Source organism: Emydura macquarii, unplaced genomic scaffold, assembly GCF_026122565.2.
Source record: "Emydura macquarii macquarii isolate MOO-44397 ecotype Brisbane River unplaced genomic scaffold, CSIRO-AGI_Emac_v2 contig_480, whole genome shotgun sequence".
In the NCBI taxonomy this organism is placed as follows: Eukaryota; Metazoa; Chordata; order Testudines; family Chelidae; genus Emydura; species Emydura macquarii.
Window position 1 is genome coordinate 15,452,698 of NW_027130617.1, and position 20,148 is coordinate 15,472,845.

General features: G+C 37.9%; 1 long non-coding RNA gene across 1 annotated transcript in view; it reads right to left on the reverse strand.

Annotated features, from left to right (window-relative positions):
* LOC137146925 (uncharacterized) overlaps positions 1 to 20,148 on the reverse strand; it is a 233,750-nt gene that overhangs the window by 54,385 nt on the left and 159,217 nt on the right. The window contains exon 3 of the long non-coding RNA XR_010918090.1: positions 17,210 to 17,320. This is a non-coding gene — a long non-coding RNA (uncharacterized lncRNA). The remainder of the gene's footprint in view (positions 1 to 17,209; positions 17,321 to 20,148) is intronic.

Here is a 20,148-nt window from a genome sequence, read left to right on the forward strand (position 1 = left end):
TATTAGAGTGGCCTTTATGTGGTATTTTGCCTTTTTTATTAGTATTCTTCAGAAACTTTAGGCGTGCCATGAAACGTTTATATTTAACAATTCATGTTTCTCAACAGGCTCTTTGCTTTGGTTGGAAAACAGCATTTTACAATCCATGTGTTATTCAAGTAAAAAAAAAAAAAAGTATCTTTGTGGCCGTGTTACCAAAAAAAAAAAAAAAAGCAATGAAATGTATTCTTCTACATCTGGAACTCTGCCTTTGTCCTAGAGATGTGTGCAATGTAGCTGTAGCTGTGAAGAAGAGCTTTGTGTGCCTCGAAAGCTTGTCTCTCTAACCAACAGAAGTTGGTCCAATAAAAGATAGATATTACCTCATCCTTCTTTTGTCCTAGAGATGTCGTTTGAAATATAAGCAACTTTTAAAGTTGTATCTTCATGCTAGTAAATCCATGTCCTGCTTATTGTCACAATAAACACAGCGTATCAGTAAATACAGTTTATATTTAGTCATTCATTAAGTGAAAATGGTAGTTATGAGTTTTCATGACAAGAAGTTACCTTTGTAGGCATAGCAAAGACAAAAAATATTCTCTCTGTGAAAACGTAACTATCAAACAATCAACAGCATGTTTTATTTATGCCATGTTTATGTCTGGATATGTCCAAGTTATTTTGTAGGTCACACTTGAGAGATTCAGGAGGGAATTTCTTGGTACAATGAACAAAAAGAGACATTGTGTACTTGTGCCCCAACCTCAGACCAGAAAAAAAACACAATGAAAATATGGTCACCTTCCTGTTTTTATGATGCCTGGGAGGGAGTATCAAAATGTGAAAAAAATTGGCGACTTTACATGGGAAAAATCTTTGCTGTTCCTATTGTAGTAGTCAAGCTGGTTTACACAATAGACTATGATTAGCTTGAGTCTGAAACAGACTGATGTGGATTGGAACAGCAATAAATGTTTGTTGGAGATTCAGACAGAACTAGTGAATACTGAATGAGTAGTTTATCCTTGTGTGTTAAACTTTTACTGGATGCATTCTGCCATTTTAACCCTAGAATATTAGTATAAAGTTGCTAATAGTTAAACACACCCTCTCCATAGATGTATTTACTGTAATCTAGACACGATGCAACAAACATTGTTGCTCAGCTCTGAAAGTTTTAAAATTAAAGCAGAGTAAAAGTGATATAACACCACATTGAGGTCATGCTCCGGTATGTTGATCCTACTGTATTTAAAGGGTAAAGTTGGGTCACTAACTGAAATAAGAGCAGTGTAGAGGGTTTTTTTGTTCATTTTGGTCCCGATGACCCTAGCAGAGGGCTCACTTATTGAAGTGTGTTTGTGTGCGAAGGCATCTCCAGAGGGAATGTCTTAGATTATGCTCTTAGAATTGTTTCTGAAATTGGAAAAGCACTGCTTAAAGAAATATCACGGTGGTATTAGAGCCTGCTGCTAGCCTTGAGTAGAGCTAATGCAATGATTAAATAAAACTCAGAGCTCTTCCCTGAGAAAGACTAAGATGCTGTCTTTTCTGTTGTGCTTCCCAGCATAACAGAGACAACATTATTCTATACAGTACTTGTGAAAATTTATGATGGCTAGCAAACAAAGGAATGTAGAGGTTAAACAGGTGGTGGCAGGGTGGTGGTGGTGGTGGAGAATAGAAATCTTATTCAAGTAGATTGTCTGTGCATCCAGTTAACAGATGTAGGCTTCAGTATAGCAAAAGACCTCAGGAGGGTAAGTTGAGGTATTATGCCAAGAACATACTGATATATCAAGGTAAGTGGATGTGTCCAGTGGGGTGCCACATGGATTTTTTAGGTCTGATTTTAACATCTTTATTAATGATCTGGGAGAAAGGGGGAAATGCACATTAATTACATATTACTTAATTGGTAGAGCTGCAGACATCAGTGAGAAGATATAAAAACACCTATAGAGGTTAGAAATACAAGCAGGAAATTAAAAACAAAACCAAACAATTCAGTATAGAAAACAATAGAGTAATGCATTTAAGGGAAATAATCTGAAACAAATATAAAGATTTGGGAGGAAGATAGTACTTGTGTTAAAAAAAACTTTGGGTTAGTTGGGAACTGCAAATTAAATAAAGCTTGTAATGTGATATGGCAGTAGGAAAACAGACAAATGTGATTTTGAACTACATATACAGACGGATCACTGTCAAAGTGAAGTGGTGGAAGCCATATCACATGAGAAATTTAGAGCACTTGAGAATATGTTGTGGGAAATAATCTGGAATTAACAAAAGGATGGACAAAATGGCTTTATGTATCATAAATCAGACCTGGTGTAAACATGTGCAACTCCATTTACTTTAATGTAGTTGTATCTGCTTTTTCCAGAATTGAATTTGACTGATTAGGCTTTTTTCATTTCTAATTAGAATGATCTTATGACATTTCCACGCCTATAAATTTAGAAGACCATTTGCAATTCATCCTATAGCTTTAAAGGAGACTAAGCCAGACATCTGGGGGGGGGGGGGTCAATGACCAGTTTTTCACCTCCTATTATTATTGGCTTATTTCCCAGCTTTGGAGTTGGGTTTTTTAAGACACCCTTGGGAGTGTGAAAATGTTACAAGGCCCTACCTGCTTCATTGAGCTGAAAGCTCATGTTAAAGAGTGTTTGAGAGCCGCTCCCCAAACTTGGACAATTTTATAGGCAAATATGAAGAGTTCATGCATCTTGACTGAGATTACAGATGGCTGCCTGGGTACATAGTTTCCCTTGCATTTTTCCCTTGCATGCCATCATAAAGGTAGACATTTAAAACCATAATTCTATCTAAACTGTTGCCTTGATTTTTCTTCAGTTTTGTTTTGAGAAGATTACAGTCATATGATATTATTTATTTGGAATTTCAAAAAGCTTCTTATAACATTTTCACATGACAAGCTCCTGCGTAAGCCTGTAGCTACAGATATTCAGAAAATCACACTGGCATGGTTTAGGAATTGTTTCAGTGTAGAAAACAGAGCTGACCTGATGGTGAGGTGATGCAAGGGGAATGCTACATAGTGTTTTGCCTGAGACTATAGGTTTGTCAAGTGACCTTGAATCTCTTTGGGCTGAAAGACTGTGGGTATATTATAGCTTTATGGGGCCTGATTCTATGGTGCCTTGCTTAGTCTCTTGGGGATGTAGAGTTTTCACACCTCTGAGGGATCTAGTAAATTCTAGTGAATAGTAAAGATGAAGTAAATTCCTAGTGTAGCCCAGGCCTATATATTGCTGTAGGCATAATGTTTGCTTCAGGACCCCATAATCAATCTATAGAAAAACAATAGCACAGGCTTTGCAGTCCCAGAAATCTCACTTCTTTGGCTGGAGGTGAGGATTGTGTTGATTGCTAACAGTAGAATAATGACAGAAGAAAAACAGATAAGTTTTTGGCATCTAATTTATGGGTAAAATCAATTCTCTTTCTTGTACAAGCTGTAAAAGAAAGGGTGAGCAAGCACATGGCCAAATGCTTGGGTCTCTTATGCAAACAAACAAACAAACAAACAAACAAACAAACATAAACACCGCACAGATGTTTGACTGAGAGGAGCTTTAACCAAAGTCAGTGGGGGTCACTTCTTGGACAGCTGCTGCTTTTAATGTGCTGTATATGAATCATATCCTTTGTCTGTAAGCTATAACAAAATCTATATAATCTACACTAAGGAATAGGCTACTAAGTGGTGAAATTTGTTGATGACACATAGTTTGATGGCATGTTGAAGAAAGAGCTAGTATCAAGTTTAATTAAAGGATTTTGATTTGCTGCAGAGCTTGGAGGCTGTTTGGCAAACCAAACCGTCTGGAAAATGTAAGGTTATACACATTTGTTTCAAAATAGTAAACAAACAATGTGTACACAGTATGATTACAATTGAATTACACTGGGAGTATTTTGAAAGAGAGCATAAAATACTGGGCTCTGTTCATGAAATATCAAGAAAATGTGGAGAAGCAATTAAAAGGGGGAGAAAAAGCCAACAGAAGGGTTCAGTGTGTGTGTATATATGTGACAAGAATAGAATGCATGTTTTACAGTGCACTTAGAAGTAAATGTCTTCACTTTTAGTCTTAAAAAAAAAAAGAAAAATACACCAACAACCTGTTTTAGCACTTGGGAAGGCACAAAGAAGGAACAGAAAGACAGAGGGGATGATGACAAGCTATAAATCTCAATGCTTAAATTAAGTGGTGGGGCTAGAAATACAGTACAGTGCAACACTTGTTAGTAACGTGACAAATGGTGTTCCATTTGCTAAAGTCATTTACAACTGGCCATTAATAAAGGGTCTGGGATACAGGATGCCACTTCCTAAAATTTTAAAATCTAAGAGTTAAAAAGTATCTGGAAGTTTGAGTAAACTTATATTACTTAAAAGCTCTGGTCAAAAAGAAATTCAATTCAAATATACATATATGGCCTTAAACAGAAAACATTTTATTGATAATTTGCATTGCTCTCTTTAAGATTGGAAAATCTAATCACAGCATACAATAAACCAGATGTGTTAAAGTGAATTAAAGGAGAAAACCTAATGCAAAGCAGTTATCAAGAAGCTTTACCTCCTTTAAAAAGCAAGAGAAATGTGTGAAACATCCTCCTACAAAACTTGATGTGATCATTCATGAAAGAAATTGATGACATCTCAGGGGAAATCCAAAACTTTTCTCAATATAAGAGCTTTGATGTGCAGCTTGTTTACCCAGCTTTTTTCCTCATATGCTTTTCCTCCATCATGTGAAAATTGGAATTGAAGGGGACTATTTTCATCTTGATGCTTGAGAATATCAGCCACTCCTTCCTTCCTTCCTTCCCCTCTACTGTTCCCCTCAATCTGGCATATCTAGTTTGTTTACCCCTTTTTAATATGTGCTGGTGATGTTTGGAGGTTCATGGTTATTTGTTATAATATGTAGGCCCCTTTTTAGTCTAATTCTCATTTACACTAAGGTTGCTTTACATTACTCTGGCAGAGTAAAGGGAATTTGGAGTGTAAAATGTAATGTATAGGCCCTTTACACTTCCAGAGTGATGTAAAATGGCCTTAGTGTAAATGAATAGCAGACCCATTGTCTTTGGGACCCAATCCTGTAGACCATACATAGGCAAAACTCACTAGTTTCAGTGGAAGCTTTTCCTGGGAAGGACTGGGCCCCTACAATGCTATTTTTATCTGTAAAAGAAACATAGGATTATTGACATGATAAGCAAACTAAAAGTCACACTAAAGATAATATTCTCACATTATAACAGGGTTGTCCATAAATTATTAAAACCAATACAATTTATTATCCTGTCTTTAGCTATAAAATAGCTGTAGAAAAGGGAACAAGCAGTATCACAAGCCATTCTACTTAATGATTTTTTTTCCAAGCAAGGATGTGTTGCGGTTTATAAATCAACTGTTCTAAACCTTGCACTGTTTCAAGAAGAAATATTTATTGTCTTTGTCCCTCTCCAAGTAATGATCACCTATGGAGGTTGTGCATTAGCATTCACATTACTCCAGCATGAATCACTTTTGCAGCCACCCCTCTTTTCCACATTTGTGCTGGTAACCTTTCTATTATTATGATAATTATTAGCAACCGCTTTTAAACAAATGGTAAAAGCAACATTACCAGACCTTGCCTTAATTTGTTTCCTTTACCTTCATGCACATCTGTACGCTGTTTGGTCAGGATGGCATTTGATTTGATTTTATCAGTCTCAAAGCAAAAGCTAATGCTCTGCCCAAATGCAGACAAAACAGGCATGTAATTACAAGTTGTTTCAATGCATTTATTCTCAACAAGGTAATTTGATACTCCTACTTTTCAAGAATTAAGATGTTACAGATAAATAATGCATTGCTCAGACTTTCAATTTGCTATTCAAAAAGACATAAATCCTCCCCATGCTTTTATTTGCATCTCAGATTTAAATATAATTATAAATTTGAACTTTTAAAGAAATGTTATTGTAGATAAAACGGTTGGATTGAAAAACTACAGAGAGCAGCCAGCCACAGACTTCAGGCATCAGAAGCAGCTGCTGACATAGCTAATATAGAGATTGCTGCACTCAGAGGGAAAGGGTAAGATGGGCCCTCTGCTCCCCAGAGTACCTCTCCAGACCCAGAACTGTACAGGAGAGACCCTATCCTCACACTCTGGGTGTGCCATTCTCCCTGGCCAGGTGGCCTTGGGGGAAAAACTGCAGAGAGGAATCTAGCAGTGACTCTTGCTATTATCAGCAGCTGCAGACCCAGCCAAAGCAGGGAGCTCTGCCCCACAACTGTTGACAGTTCTGACTGGACTTCTCTGCCCAGTGCTGACTGGTTGTTTGCTCAAGCCCTTCCTCCTCCCTCCCTTCTCTTCACCTGGGTTTCATTTCCCCTGTCCCCCTTCGCTTCAGTCTCCCTTTACTTTTCTTTCCATTTAGCATAGCTCCTCCTAACTAAGCACCTCCCAAAACAACAACAAAAATCATGGCACTAACATGACATTTGCTGCCATCCTATCGTTCTCTCTGCTTGTGTCTGTCCCGTCTAGCTAGATTGTAAACTCTCCAGGGCAGAGACTGTCCGCCACCCTGTGATTGTACAGTGCCTAGCATAATGGGGCCCCATGGCCCACCTGTGATAAACATAATAGAAAACAGAGTTGGAGATGATAGAGCAGGCGTATGAAATTGATGTAAACAAGCAAATGAGAGCAGACCTACAGAAATCTACAGGGCCCTTGTGAATAAAGTGGATTGCCAGTTTTTTGCGAGATTACTAGGCAAAGCATCAGACAATCAATATGCTGCCTGCAGAATGGACCCGGAGACCTACTAGGTCTTGTCCATTCCTTAGATTGTGAGCGCCTCAGAACTGGAACCATCTGTTCTCCAGTGTCTGGAAAATGCCTAGAACATAGTGAGTGCTACAGTTAATGAACAATAACCATTATTATTATTCCTGCGATTCCTTGATTCCCTGTATCTCAAATATCATTTCAAAACCATTGACTGCCAACTCATTTTCGGTACGTATTTGGAATGAATATGCTTTCAAAAAGTGACTGGGCTTTCAGAAAAGTTCTCTCTTTTAAATCATTTTATTCAGTTTTAGCCACCACAGCACAATGCACAGCATGGGCCACATTCGTTGCTGGCGTGACTCTATTAATTTAGCCCGCTGTATATGTAACTGCATAAACCACCACAATATATTTGAAGGAGAGTTATTCGTAAGCTAAAGAGAAAAGAAAGATTTCAAGGCAAGCGTTAAAGAGAGGTAGGGACTTAGTCAAGGGGTAAGATCCTCAGCCCACTGTGGGCCCTGTTCTGTGAATGAAAGGGCCAGCGTAGCATGAAGGGGCTCTAAAAGCCCCAGTTCCAGTTGGGGAATGACTCCCCTGGTGCAGGCAGTGTAGAAAACAGCTTTAAGGATGCATTGAAAACTCTCTTACGAGCCCTGGTGTAGGGGTGGACCTGGGGACAGGGGGCTGGCAGCTGAACAGTGCTGCTGCACAGATTCGGGGCAGCGCTATGGCTCTTCGCTTGAGGAGGCTACTATAACTCAGATGGGCCCCCTACAGCATAGGTGGCTTAAAACCACGTTAGGCCCCCTCCCCATGGACATTACATTTCTAAATCTCACCCAAGGAAGAGCAGTAGTAAAGTCAGAGAAATAGAAAAGAAAAGGGTTTAACCAAAAGTCCAAAACATCTTTCCCTCCCTGCTCATTCTCTGTCACCGTCTACAATGCTGACATCCTCTTTGTTACTCAGGCCTATCAGGCAGGGAGCCTTTTGCACCCTTCCATCTCTCTTGCCCCACATATCCCAGATATGCCCAAATTCTGCTGCTTCTTCCTCCAAAGAGAAGATGTGCCCTTTTCTTTCCATCTCTACAGCTAAAACTCTTGTTTAGGCTCTTCTCCTACCTTGTCTAGATTACTGCAACCTCCTCTTCTGCAGCCTCCCTCTAAATCATGTTAATTTCTCTCATTCATGAAAAAGGCAGCTAATAAATCCATGCTTTTTATGTTTCTTCCCTGTCATTCTGACCATGGCATCCCCCACATCCACCCCTCTTTGAACCTCTGCATTGTCTTTCCTCTATTGTATCAAATTGCAACCCCTATCTTTGCTTTCAGGTCTCTGCATGACTCTGATTCTCCCTAGTTATCTACCCTGTGCCCTTTTCAATTCAGTCTTCTCCATTCCATTCCAGCCTGGTTCTCCAACAAATATCTTCGTGCCCTCTTCCAAGTTATCCCCTACTTAAGCTAATTCAAGGCCACTGGCTTCTTCTCATTCAAATCTCTCCTGAGCAACCACTTCTACTATGATGCTTTCTTATATTTATAATGGCACAGCAATTGGATATAGATAATTGTGTCATTAAAATACTGTATGATTGGGATATGACCAAATATCATCTGGCCAATGTACTTGTTTGTTGATCCCTGTTACCCTTTACCGGGCTCTCTTTATTTTGTCTCTTTGAGGCAAGGCCCTTTTATGTTTAGAAAACAGCATAGTGTAGGCACTACCAAACACAAATAATAAACCATCATTATTATAATAAATCATAATGAAAGGAAGGCATGCAGGAATGCCTAAATTAATCTCTGCTATAACTCTGTTGACTTCAATCAACCAGAGATGCTTTTGGTCTTTGGTCCTGGCAGTATATATTAAAAGGAGGTCATGCTATAACCATGAGCTAAAATATGGATGGGAAATAGATCAGAAAATGGGCTGAGGAAGATGTAGAACTTGATGTCACCTGTATAGACTCAAATTAGCAATAAAGCATCCAAGCAAACCAAGCAATCAGCCAACCAACACACCCAACTGCAAATGAAAAAAAGAAAAGGGCCTAGGGCAGAATCTCAGGACATTTAATTAAAGGAGGGAGAGGAGAATGCCTAGTCTCTACCCAAAGTTATAAAGGAGCTGTTAAAAATCCAGGATTAAAACTATGCTAAGAGTATCCTCAAGATACACCTTCCCATTGGAGATAGTCAATTATTAGTTTTATTAAAACACATTAATATTCACTTAGTACCATGTGCAATAAAATGGCATGTGTAAATGGCATTAAAAACATCATGTTTTTAAAAAATATTTTCAATGCTACATAACACAAGTAGATACAATTTTACATGGCCATTATGACATAAAACCCCAGAATTTAAAATGGAGGATAGGATTATTTTCAAGAATCTCAAAAAAGCCTCCATCTTTTATTTTAGAGAGCATAGCTTTCCCCTGCTCTATAAATGTATATTTTCTACAGGATAAGATAATTCAACATTTCCATTTTGCAGATAACAGAATTTTTGATAATTTCTAATATGAAGAGTATCAGAATTTTTGTATATTTGAGAACTGTAGGATTTTGGATAAGACAGTAGTTTACAGGGTGGAACAGCATTAAAGGCAATCTGGGCAGTGCAAACTTTCCTTTGTTAAGATTTGATCAATTAATTTGATTCACAATTTTATAGTGAATTAAAAAGAAACTTTATATAAACCATTATTGAAAGACAATAAGATCATGATCCTGTTCAGGATGTTTTTCTTGTGTTATAATTACATTCTTTGTACAAGGCTTCCTGGCTGCTTAGATAGCACTTCCAAGCGTGGAGAGTACTGAGTTATTGATGAGGAGACAACAGGGCTGAAAGATGATGGTGATACATTTCAGAACATGAAACCAAGGACATGGGACAAGCTTCTAAATAGCATGGTTCTAAATAGAATCATGTTCGGGTAAAACACAAGTATGCGTGTTACATTTTAAGATAGAGTGGATGAAAATATATACTAGGAAATATTTGGTTTCCAGTTTTGTGAAACAATCCATTTATGTCAGTAATATTATGAACTTATAAAGAAACAAATGGTAAGGTTGGAAATGAAAACAAAAGTATTTTAAATTTTTAAGTGAAAAATCTATTAAATTATAAAGATGTATCTAGAGAAAAGGCTGCTTTATCAGTAAGGATTTTCCTCGAGGAAACCAAGTCCAGATCAGTTTACCAACAGCAGAGATATTAGATCTAATAAGAAGGAAATAAAGTAACATTGTTTCAAAAGAGCCATCTCAAAAATTCAACTTGCTATAAACAGGGCCCGATTTCCAATAAGATTCAGTAAGCACATGCCTAGGGGCGCTGGCGTTCTAGGGGCGCCTAAACAGTGGTGGATTACCGCATGGGCCAACGGGGCTTGTGCTCACATCCCTGCCCAATTTGGGGGCCCTGCATGAGTGCCAGAATTCTGGCCCCGCCCCCTGCTCCTCTTCCTCTCTCCCAGGGCCCTGCCGCCCTGCTCCTCCTCTTTCCTCTTAAGCCCCACCCCCTGTCCAGGCCAGAAACCAGAGCCTAGGGTTGAGCATATTCCCCCCACCCGGAGCTGGCCAAGTCAGTCACCCCAGCCCTTCACACGCACTCCCCCTCCGCCCCCATGCGCACAAGCGCAAAAAACAACAAAAGTTAGATGTGAGTGGGTGGGTGTGTCTGCACGCACGTGCATGCGTGTGCTCACGATGTTGTGCCTAGGGGCACGTAAGGTGTAAATCTAGCCCTGGTTATAAAGTAGAATAAGCAGAGAAAAGGTCAAGGCTAACATAAAACTATGGGTTAAATCCTCAGGATGGCTGACATTGGAGTATAGGATGCATTAGCCCTAATGGGAGCTGTAAATTACTTGAATACTGATCTAATTTTATAGCTGGCTTCTTATATAAGCCATGGTCTTTCTCTGTCCCTCTCTCACAAACAGTCTGATACACAACCCTGCCCCTCCTTTGCCTTCTGCAGTGCATGGAAGTTGCAGCAACTTCAGGGCTTGTCCTAAATTTTTATTTACATTTCTTAAACTACAACTAATCGGGTCTCTTGATTGGCTGAACATTCCACCAGCTCCCTTCAGAAAAGGGGTGTAGCCCTCCGTAGCTGTCTATCCCCCTGTGGGAACTGCAGAGGGCACTTGAATGGTTTGGAACGTTCATCTTCCTTTTTTGGTCTGTTCGGTCTCTACCTAAACTGCCCTTCCAGAAATATTTCAGATTAAGACAATTTGTCATGTGCATGTGGGTGTGACATGGAATTAACATGCATTCATTGTCTGTCAGTTATCAGCAAACACAATTTAAAAAAAAAAGAAAACAATGAGCTAGATTCTGAGCTTGTGTAATCAGGGTAGATTATTTACACCACTCACAGTCTGGCCCACTATTTATTCTTCATTCTTGATATTTTATTTCTGTTTATTTTATTGAATGTTACAGCAGAAAACTGCTTTGGCGGTAAACATGCACAGCAATGCCTGAGAAAAGGCATTCACACATGGCAACACAAGCAGAGGTGGTCTATAGATTAAATAGACTTAACAGATACAAACTCATGTCTCTATTTTTTGTGGGGAAGGAAGAATTGCATGAAGTGTTATCTACTGAATGGAACTGCATTGATTCATAACCTGCTCTCTGCACTGCTGTGACCTGTCACTGGTTGATCATGACTTCAGCATATTCCCTCGGGATTCACAGGGCTTTGTACATTAGCACATTAGCTTCTGATCTCAGTGAAGACTGCACAGAAACTTCTAAAACTCAATTCTCCAATTTTTTTTTCTATGCAATGAAGGATTTGCTAATTTAACTGCATCAAACCCTTTCCACAGAACAACTCTGGGTGCAGTCCCACAGTCATTTCATATAGACATCAATCCATTCAGTCCAATATGCAGAGTGGCAGCAATCAATGAGAAAATTAGGGGAATAACAGTAATTACACATATGGTGGCACTATAAACAGATTGCTATTATGAATACTGTAATGTATGAGATGGGCAAAATCTTGCCTGGAAGTGATATGTATATGGCTCCTCCACAGGGCAGGCAGGAGTGGAGTGGCGCCAGCCACGCTGTGGGTTTTACAGCCATCCTATCCATACAGCGTCTGAAGGCTCATGGTGGGCAGGCGGGAGAAGCAACGAGTTGGAAGGGGTGGAAAGGCAAGGCAGACATCACAGAGGCTCTGAAAAACAGCAGTTTACACCCCATTCTAACAGTGTGTCACTACAGCATACATATGAGGGGCTGGGGTCCCAACCTTGCTCCCTAACTAGCTAGCAGACCACAGTGGGCCTCCCCTTGAGTAGCATAGCTTGGAATCCTGCCTTGCTATCGTCAGGGTGCCCTGGAAGGGGAGGATGTAAAAGGCTCCTTTTTACTATCTTCCTCCCTCCACCCCAGGAAAAGAATATGGCATTGCTATTGCATGTTGTTTTCCTGCTTTATTTGTAAGTGAACTGTCATTTACAAGCACACACACACCCTGCCAGCCATATAGTCCTGAGCTTTGCATGACACTGACATTACATCAGGGGAGGAAGATACTGATGATGCTCATCAATACTGTAGTAGGATTATATTCACGTATATGGGCTCTGGCTAATAAAGAGAGCCAATGGATTCAAATGATTTCTTTTACTATATTTACTGCACCAAGATCTTTTCCCCTTTCTGTCATGATTGGTATCATAAACAGGATTTCCTAGTCTCCTAGGTTTTTAGCTCAAAAGATTGCTTCTTTAAATGTTATATTCGTAATGTAGAGAATGGAAAAATCATAGAGAACAAGCATAAATCATAAATCTGACAAAGTAGTAGCCAAGTGTTACACAAAAGCAAAACCAAAGCTGTTCAAGATCCTAGCCAGACACTTGTGTTGCCACAACCTGACTAGGGTAACGAAGAGCAAAACACACAGGATGCTTCTTGTTTATTTTTAAAGTTTTTCCTTCTTAAGCTTTTATCCATGGAATCCCCCATAAAGCAGCAAGCCATAATTCTTGCATTCTGTAATGTTTACTTTTGCCCAACTCTTCTAACATTTATATATCACATTAATACATTTGTAATTATTTGAACAGAATTATACTGCAATGCTGTATTTTGACTTCTGAGCAATAATGGGAAATAACAGAATTTTAAGTAGTACCCCAGCTGTCTCCTAAGTATTATTAAGCCTCAAGACTGAGTGGGGATGCACCAAACTACAAAGGAATTGTAAAGAAATGATTTCATCTGTATATGATTTTAATCGAGCTTGGCTTGCTGTTAAAAGGCTTGTTTAATGAAGGCCGTTTTTCCCTTATGCGAGTCTAGACTACGTAGTTCAATATCAGCCAACCAAGGCTTATTGCTGTAACAATAGCTAGAGGGTTTACCACAAAAACATGCTTTCATTTGAGTCTGCTTCTGATCACGTGTTTGGAAAATGACAGCCAAATAATATGAAAAATAAAATAAAATAAAGAAAATGAGTGTGAAGAATCTGTTTGCAAGAGCATAATTAAATTAAGCCAAATAATATTTTGATTTGATTTATATGATGTTGTAATGTATAGTTTTAATTAAAATAATTACTTCATCTGTGATTTCTTTTCCAAAGTTACACCAAAAACAGGAACATTTCAATAGCAGAAATAGCAAATGGCAAAGACAAAACCTTTGCAGGTCAGCTGTAAATTGAATAGATGTATGATGGCTTCTGTACTTATCATACAGATCCAGGGAAAGATGGAATATTGCAAAATACTTTGGAAACAAGAAATGCTGTGCATTTTTACCAGTCCATTCTCAACTGAATCCAACTTTGGCATCTTCAGTCTCAAGCCCTTATCCAGCAAATATTTACTCACATGCCTAACTTTATTCACAGTCATGACTCTGCTGGACTTTAATGGGGCTACTCAGATGAGTAAAGTTACATGTGTGCAAGTGTTTGCAGGATTGGTGCCTTAGGGCCAGATTCTGCAAATTCTTTGTCACACAGGTTGTTTCTTTGAAGTTAATGGGACTATTTGGTACAAATAGGGACTACTCACTTGAGTAAAGGTTTTCAGGTTGGGGCCTTCATCCTTTCTATTGCCAACTGTACTTGGCTGAAGTTTATAAGACAGTCCATTTCAACACATCTTGTTTAGTTAAACTGAAGTACTTCATTTTTAAAGAAAAAGTTCAATTGACAAAAACTATAAACAAGACTAACTTTGACTAATATAAATATTTGAAAACCAGAAATTTTTGTTATGTCTTATAGAAACAATCCTGATACAGCTGAGGGGGTGAAGTGCTTTTATGGAATAGATGAATCAAATGAAATATAGCAGAAGAGCATAAATTTTAAATAAACATGAGAAAGTTTGTCTTATAACAGGGCAGCATGTTTGGATCAATTGTAGATATTCTCTGCTTTTAACAGCTCGAATGGAAATTCTTTACATTTCCACTTCCGCAGCATGTTATTTAAACCTTAAGCCTCTCTAATTAAAAGGAATCATTAAATTTATTCCTATTGCCTCCTTTATGGTTTATTTGCTAATAAGCAATTGGACAAGGGATGTGTGAAATGAATAGTGGAAGAAAAACTGACAGCAAAAGAGAGGTCTGGAGGGTGAAGTTGGTTTATTAGGCACCGTTTGTCATGAATGGGTCTACTGCATGTACAAAAGCAAATCCCACTACCTTAGAAGATTAATTCTGAAGGAGGCACTCTTGGGTCAAAGTATACATAAGCGTGTGCCTAATCTCAGAGAAATCAGGCTATTTTCTCACAGCAATTAAGCAGAGGTCTAGGGTTTCACCCATAGTGTATTTAAACACAGGATACAATTAAACCCAAAAGTATTAATATCTTTGCTGTGCAAAATTGCCCAGGAAATAGATTTTGCCCTCTTTCAAATGGAAAGCAAGACAAATTAAGGAGGATGACTTTATCTGAGATCAAATTTTCTTGAATCAAGTGTATATGTAAGTTTCTAACTATGAATTCCTTACTTACACAGGGGGTTTTCTTTTTTCACCTGTATATCTTACACTGAAAAAGCATATTGTTCAGTTTATATAACTGATTGAGAACTTAATTTTTCAGTTAAATTAAATTTTTAAAAAGTTCTTACAAACTAAACAAATTCAACAAAACCAGTATTAATGCACAATATTACTAACAAAAATTGTATCGTGTAGTCTTACTAACTATTAGACCAGAGAAATGAGTAACTGTAACTTATTAAGCAATGAATAGTTTAGAAAGATTTCTTTCCTCCATGTTATGTAAGGATTTTAGTTACATAAGCAAAAAGAAAGCTGTGTCTTGAAGAACATTAATGCCAATTTGAAACAGCACTCAAAGAGGAGGGGATAAACAATTAACTTCACAACACGTTATGTGTTACACATTGACCCCACTGGGCAAGAATCTTTTAATAACCCAAGAATTTTATTAAATAAACTATTACTTTTTCAGACCTCTAAAAACCCTTTGTGAGTTGGTGGACTTTCACATTTATCACCTCTCTCTTTTGGCTACATAGCCAATCTATAATCCACTTCCCCATTAGCCCACTAAAAAAAAAATCAATTTTTTTTTCATTTATATAGATAGAAAATGCCAATCGGGACAGCTCTTTGTATACAAAACAATACACATACACAGTAAGAAATCAGGCAACCTGTATGTTTGCTCTTAAAAATTGCTAAGGTCTACCTACCATCAAGGCAAAAAACAGAACAGACATTAAATGTCTTTGCATGAAAAAGCATCTGTGCTTTAATAAGTCACTGAAAACCTGTTGTTAAAAGCTTGAGCTGTCAGTCTGATGAAATCCTACATATGATAATAGCAATTCTGAATTTTGTAAGAAATGTGCAGAAATGGGTTTTTTTCGTTTTGTTTTTTAAAAAAAAATCACCAGCGATTTACTACTCACTGACACTGTTGGCCAGTTAGACTCTGTTTTAACCTTTAAAATAATGCAGCATTTCCCAAAACAAGTTACTTATTAAATAAATGTTCTTTTTTGAGTGCAAGTGACCTTTTAAATGATTATTTCTCAGCACTTGCAAAAAGAGAATTTCACCTATCACCTTTATGTTTTTGATGCGCTGCAGTAAGTGAATCCCTAACCTTTTCACAACACGTAACATGCTGCAGAACACAAAATTACTTGCTAACTTTAATTAAATCCCTTCAGAGAAGTCTTGCTGACCTCCCTGGAAAAAAAAAAAAAATCTTACAAAATGGAGGGAACCTCCCACACCTCAAAACTACCGCATCCCTCATCTGCATTTGATAACTCTAAATCAATCTGCAACTGTTTCACAAAATTATCTTCCAAAGCACCAGATAACCACTGCTGTTGCTGTTTCACAGTAATGTTTTTACATAAATTCCCAGAACAAAATATCAAATTTTTTTTTTTTAATTAAAAGCCATAAATCCCCTTTTTCTGGCACTCACTAAGGGCCTGATCCAAAACCCACTGAAGTCAACTGGACTCTTTGGAACAGGTCTTAAAATAGCAGTCACATGGAGACTTCTAAGTTGTGAGCTGCCAGAAACACATTAGAGGAAAACAAAAACTTATAGACAAATCACCCTTTTCTCTATAGCAGAGAAAATGTTTTGTTCTACATGGTAAGATAATTTCACAACACAAGCGAATGTCAAAAATGGAAGCTGCCTTTGAATCAAACTATCAAGGTGCAACAGACCAAGATACAATTGGAGAAAAAATGGAGGCAGCTCCCTCCACAGAAACCAACAGAGCTGTGACCTCTTCTCTCAGTAAGTGGCAATGGTAATTTAAAACTTGATAATTTATGTTATGAATCAAGTCAAACATAACATTCATGCTCTCCTCAGAGTTCTTTATTAATTTAAAGGAACTCAAACCAGTACTATTTCCCCGATCTTGAACACATGAAGCACAGGATAGATTTTGTATACAACGTTGTTACAGTTCACATTATTCAACTATGCTGTCTTCCTCTGAAATATTCAAGCACTTCAGCATACTTCTAACACCAAGATGCTCATCATGTATTATGTTTTTCTATAACATTAAGTTGAGAAGAGACATAAGTCTTAATATCTAGGGAATGCTTTTAATATCTAGGTAAGGAAAATTAAGTCTTTATACACTGGGTTCTAAATGACTTAGACAACACGATGATCATTTAACTATTAAAAGTTTTTTTCCTCCTGACTTGAATAGTAATATTATTTTAAAAATGTATATTACAGAGAGAAGTAGAATTAGGCTTATTTATATTAAATGAAAGGTAGCTTGGGAAACATGCCTTATAATTAAAAAGAACTTGGTAATGAAAAGAAACTTACAGGTTTGCGGGGTGGGTGATGTTGAATTAATAAGATGGTGCTGAAATTTTGCAATAGATGCAATCCTCCAAATGTAAAATCAAAATTAGTGTTCTGTGATAAGCTGGAGTCCTAGAATAAGCAAAGAAACAACAGAAAGATATAAGGACCTTCTGATGGTTTGTTCAAGATAAAGGAGATCAGTTATTTGACTGGTGTGTAACCACAAAGTTAAACAAACATCAATAAGGATAAACTGATTCACTGTCAAGTCTACATGCCATCCTTGCCAGTTCATTATGTATATTGGTGACAAATAGTATAGAAGAGACAACAGTCTTGAATCAAATAACTTACAACAGTTTATATTCCTATAAAACTGTTTACATTTCAGCAAATGAATATTTATAAACAAGTGGCTTTCCCTTCACAAACACTGTTCAAGCAGCTCCCATTCGTTATTATATCTAGAAAGTACAAACACTAATTCTGAGTCAGGGATAGGCTGTTGAAACCTACCCATAAACAAGGCCTACTATACTAATGTAAAATCCTAGGCGAAACCTGCTTTTGCGTCCAAATATCCTATCATTTCATGTCCCCAATTCACAGGAGTACAGCTTCTATATTAGATCTGTCCTTGAAGCTGGCATGCCTCAATGAAACAGTTGGCATAGTTTATATTGCACTTTATCAATACAGTGTAAACCAGCATTTGCTTTCCTCCATGGGGTTATTGAACCCAACTTGTCTGGGTGCACAGACAGCATTTTGACCACAGATGTGACTGGTTAACTGTACAAGCAAGGAGGATAAATCCACACAACAATACTTCATTCACCAAGGAAATCTGCAGTGGATTACAGCTTCTCTATGGTTACGTCTGTTCTTAATTTACTGCTTTTATTCAGTTTTCAACCATAAATGAGCCCCTTATGAGGCATTCACTATGCAGAATTGACAACTCTTTATATCTACTCGAAAATATTTTTGGATAATAATTTATGGTTATGAAATATTTTAAGCAGTTTGAATAGTTACATTATATTCCTTCAGTACTTAATGATTCAGTATCCCCTGTAAAATGGAATCCTGGGCAATCTGGGGATTTCACATGTTTGTAACAAACGGCAGCTTGGCCATACAGAAATGTAAATTTTAAAACTGCATATTTCATGGGAATGGCATTGTGTTTTTTAAAAAAGCTCTTAAATGGCATCTCAAGAGAAAATCCTAGGTCAGAATTGTGACTAAGGGCCCTGTGGATAGGAAATAAAGTATTTTGGCAGACATGATATTTTGTTTATGGGTTTTTTTTGTTTGTTTGTTTTTTAAGTTCATGATAGATGTAGATGCTAAACACCATTCAACAGGGAAAATCTGAAGATTTCTGAGAGCACATAAAGGCACGGGGGAGGGTTACCGCATTATTTATGTTTTATGTATGAAACCGAAATGTGAGCATGGGTATTTTAATCTCTCTCACCATCAAAGGTTCTCTCTCAATTTGTATGCCGAATTAATGTGCTATCTGCTTTGCAAGAGCCATCTAACGGGACTGATTAGCATTGGGCATGAAGTGGCATTCAAGGAAGAAGTTGCCAGTAAGCAGAGCTGCCTTGGAAACAGTGTCATGCCATAAAGCTTCACATACAAAAATATGTCCCCCCATATTGCCCCATGCCGATGTCCCCCTCTCTATCAGCTGATATGTCATCAGAGGGATGTCATCCATCAACGCTGTAGTTGGCAATACAGCAGGGAAGCCATGTCAATGATATGGAACACTCTTATTAATTGAGACAATAGCAATGAGGCTGTAAAAACCTTCCAAGATGACAAAGTCCCCTTTGCATTATTTTAGATTAATTTAAAGTGTTGGCACACAAAGCTTTACAACTTTATTCTTGGCAGAATATGAGCACTTTCAGACTCATTGATACTCAGGGATTCTTCACTCTTACGGAGTAAACTCCCAATAGATGAACAAAAGAAAACATCTGAATGAGGTACTTGCGGTGTTTTCCTCATTAGCGGCTACAGTGTCTTGATCAGGGAATGAGTGTTTTGGGAAAAGCATTCTTGGCATTAAGAAGAAAGGACATTTCTTTCACAGGCAGGAACACTTTATGATTTTCTGAAACATCCTATCAGAGCACCATATGTAATTCAAATAAAAAATACAACTGAAAACAAAATTAAGTGTCAGAGTACTTTAAAAATATGGGCACATGAATTTAAATACAGCGAAAAATATTGAACTGATTTTAGTTTGGTTACTTTAAGCATTACCCTGTTTTATGGATTCCAATTCTTCCCTGGTTTGCTATTTAATTGTGACTGGTTTTGATTTCTTTATAAAAATAGAAATTGCATTGTTATACTTTGTATCTTCTTTCTTGTTTAGTGGATGCAGCTGGCATTCTAAGTGTCAGCAGTCATTTCCCGCATTTGTCTAAGATTCTGCTGGAGTTGCTGGATAAAATACGGTTAACAGATACTAAGTTCTGCATTAAGAGGGACTATTCCAGTAAATCCCTAAGGCCCTCTGAGTGCATAATTCCCTTCTGTGTGCAATGACTTCAGTGGGAATTGTGCGCGCACAAGGACTGCACATAGGGTGTACTGCCCTATTCTCCCTTGGTCTGTATGCATAAATCCCACTATTGTAAATAGGAGTTATGGCTGATGACTGAAAGATTAACTTCAAAACAGAAAAGTCATACAGGCACGGCCACCTCATGGCAATAATAATAATTAAAACTCAGTCCCTCCCAAAGATACTAAGACTGAATACACAGGCTTGGCAGAGGGAGGCTTTGTTGCTGGCAGAATCCCCACAAGTTTATTCATGACAGTTTCTGATGCTGCAGGCCTGCAGAAGCGTCTGCTGCCTATCCACCACTGCACTATACATGGAAGGTCAAGTGAAATGATCTGTGGATCCAGATAGTCATAGA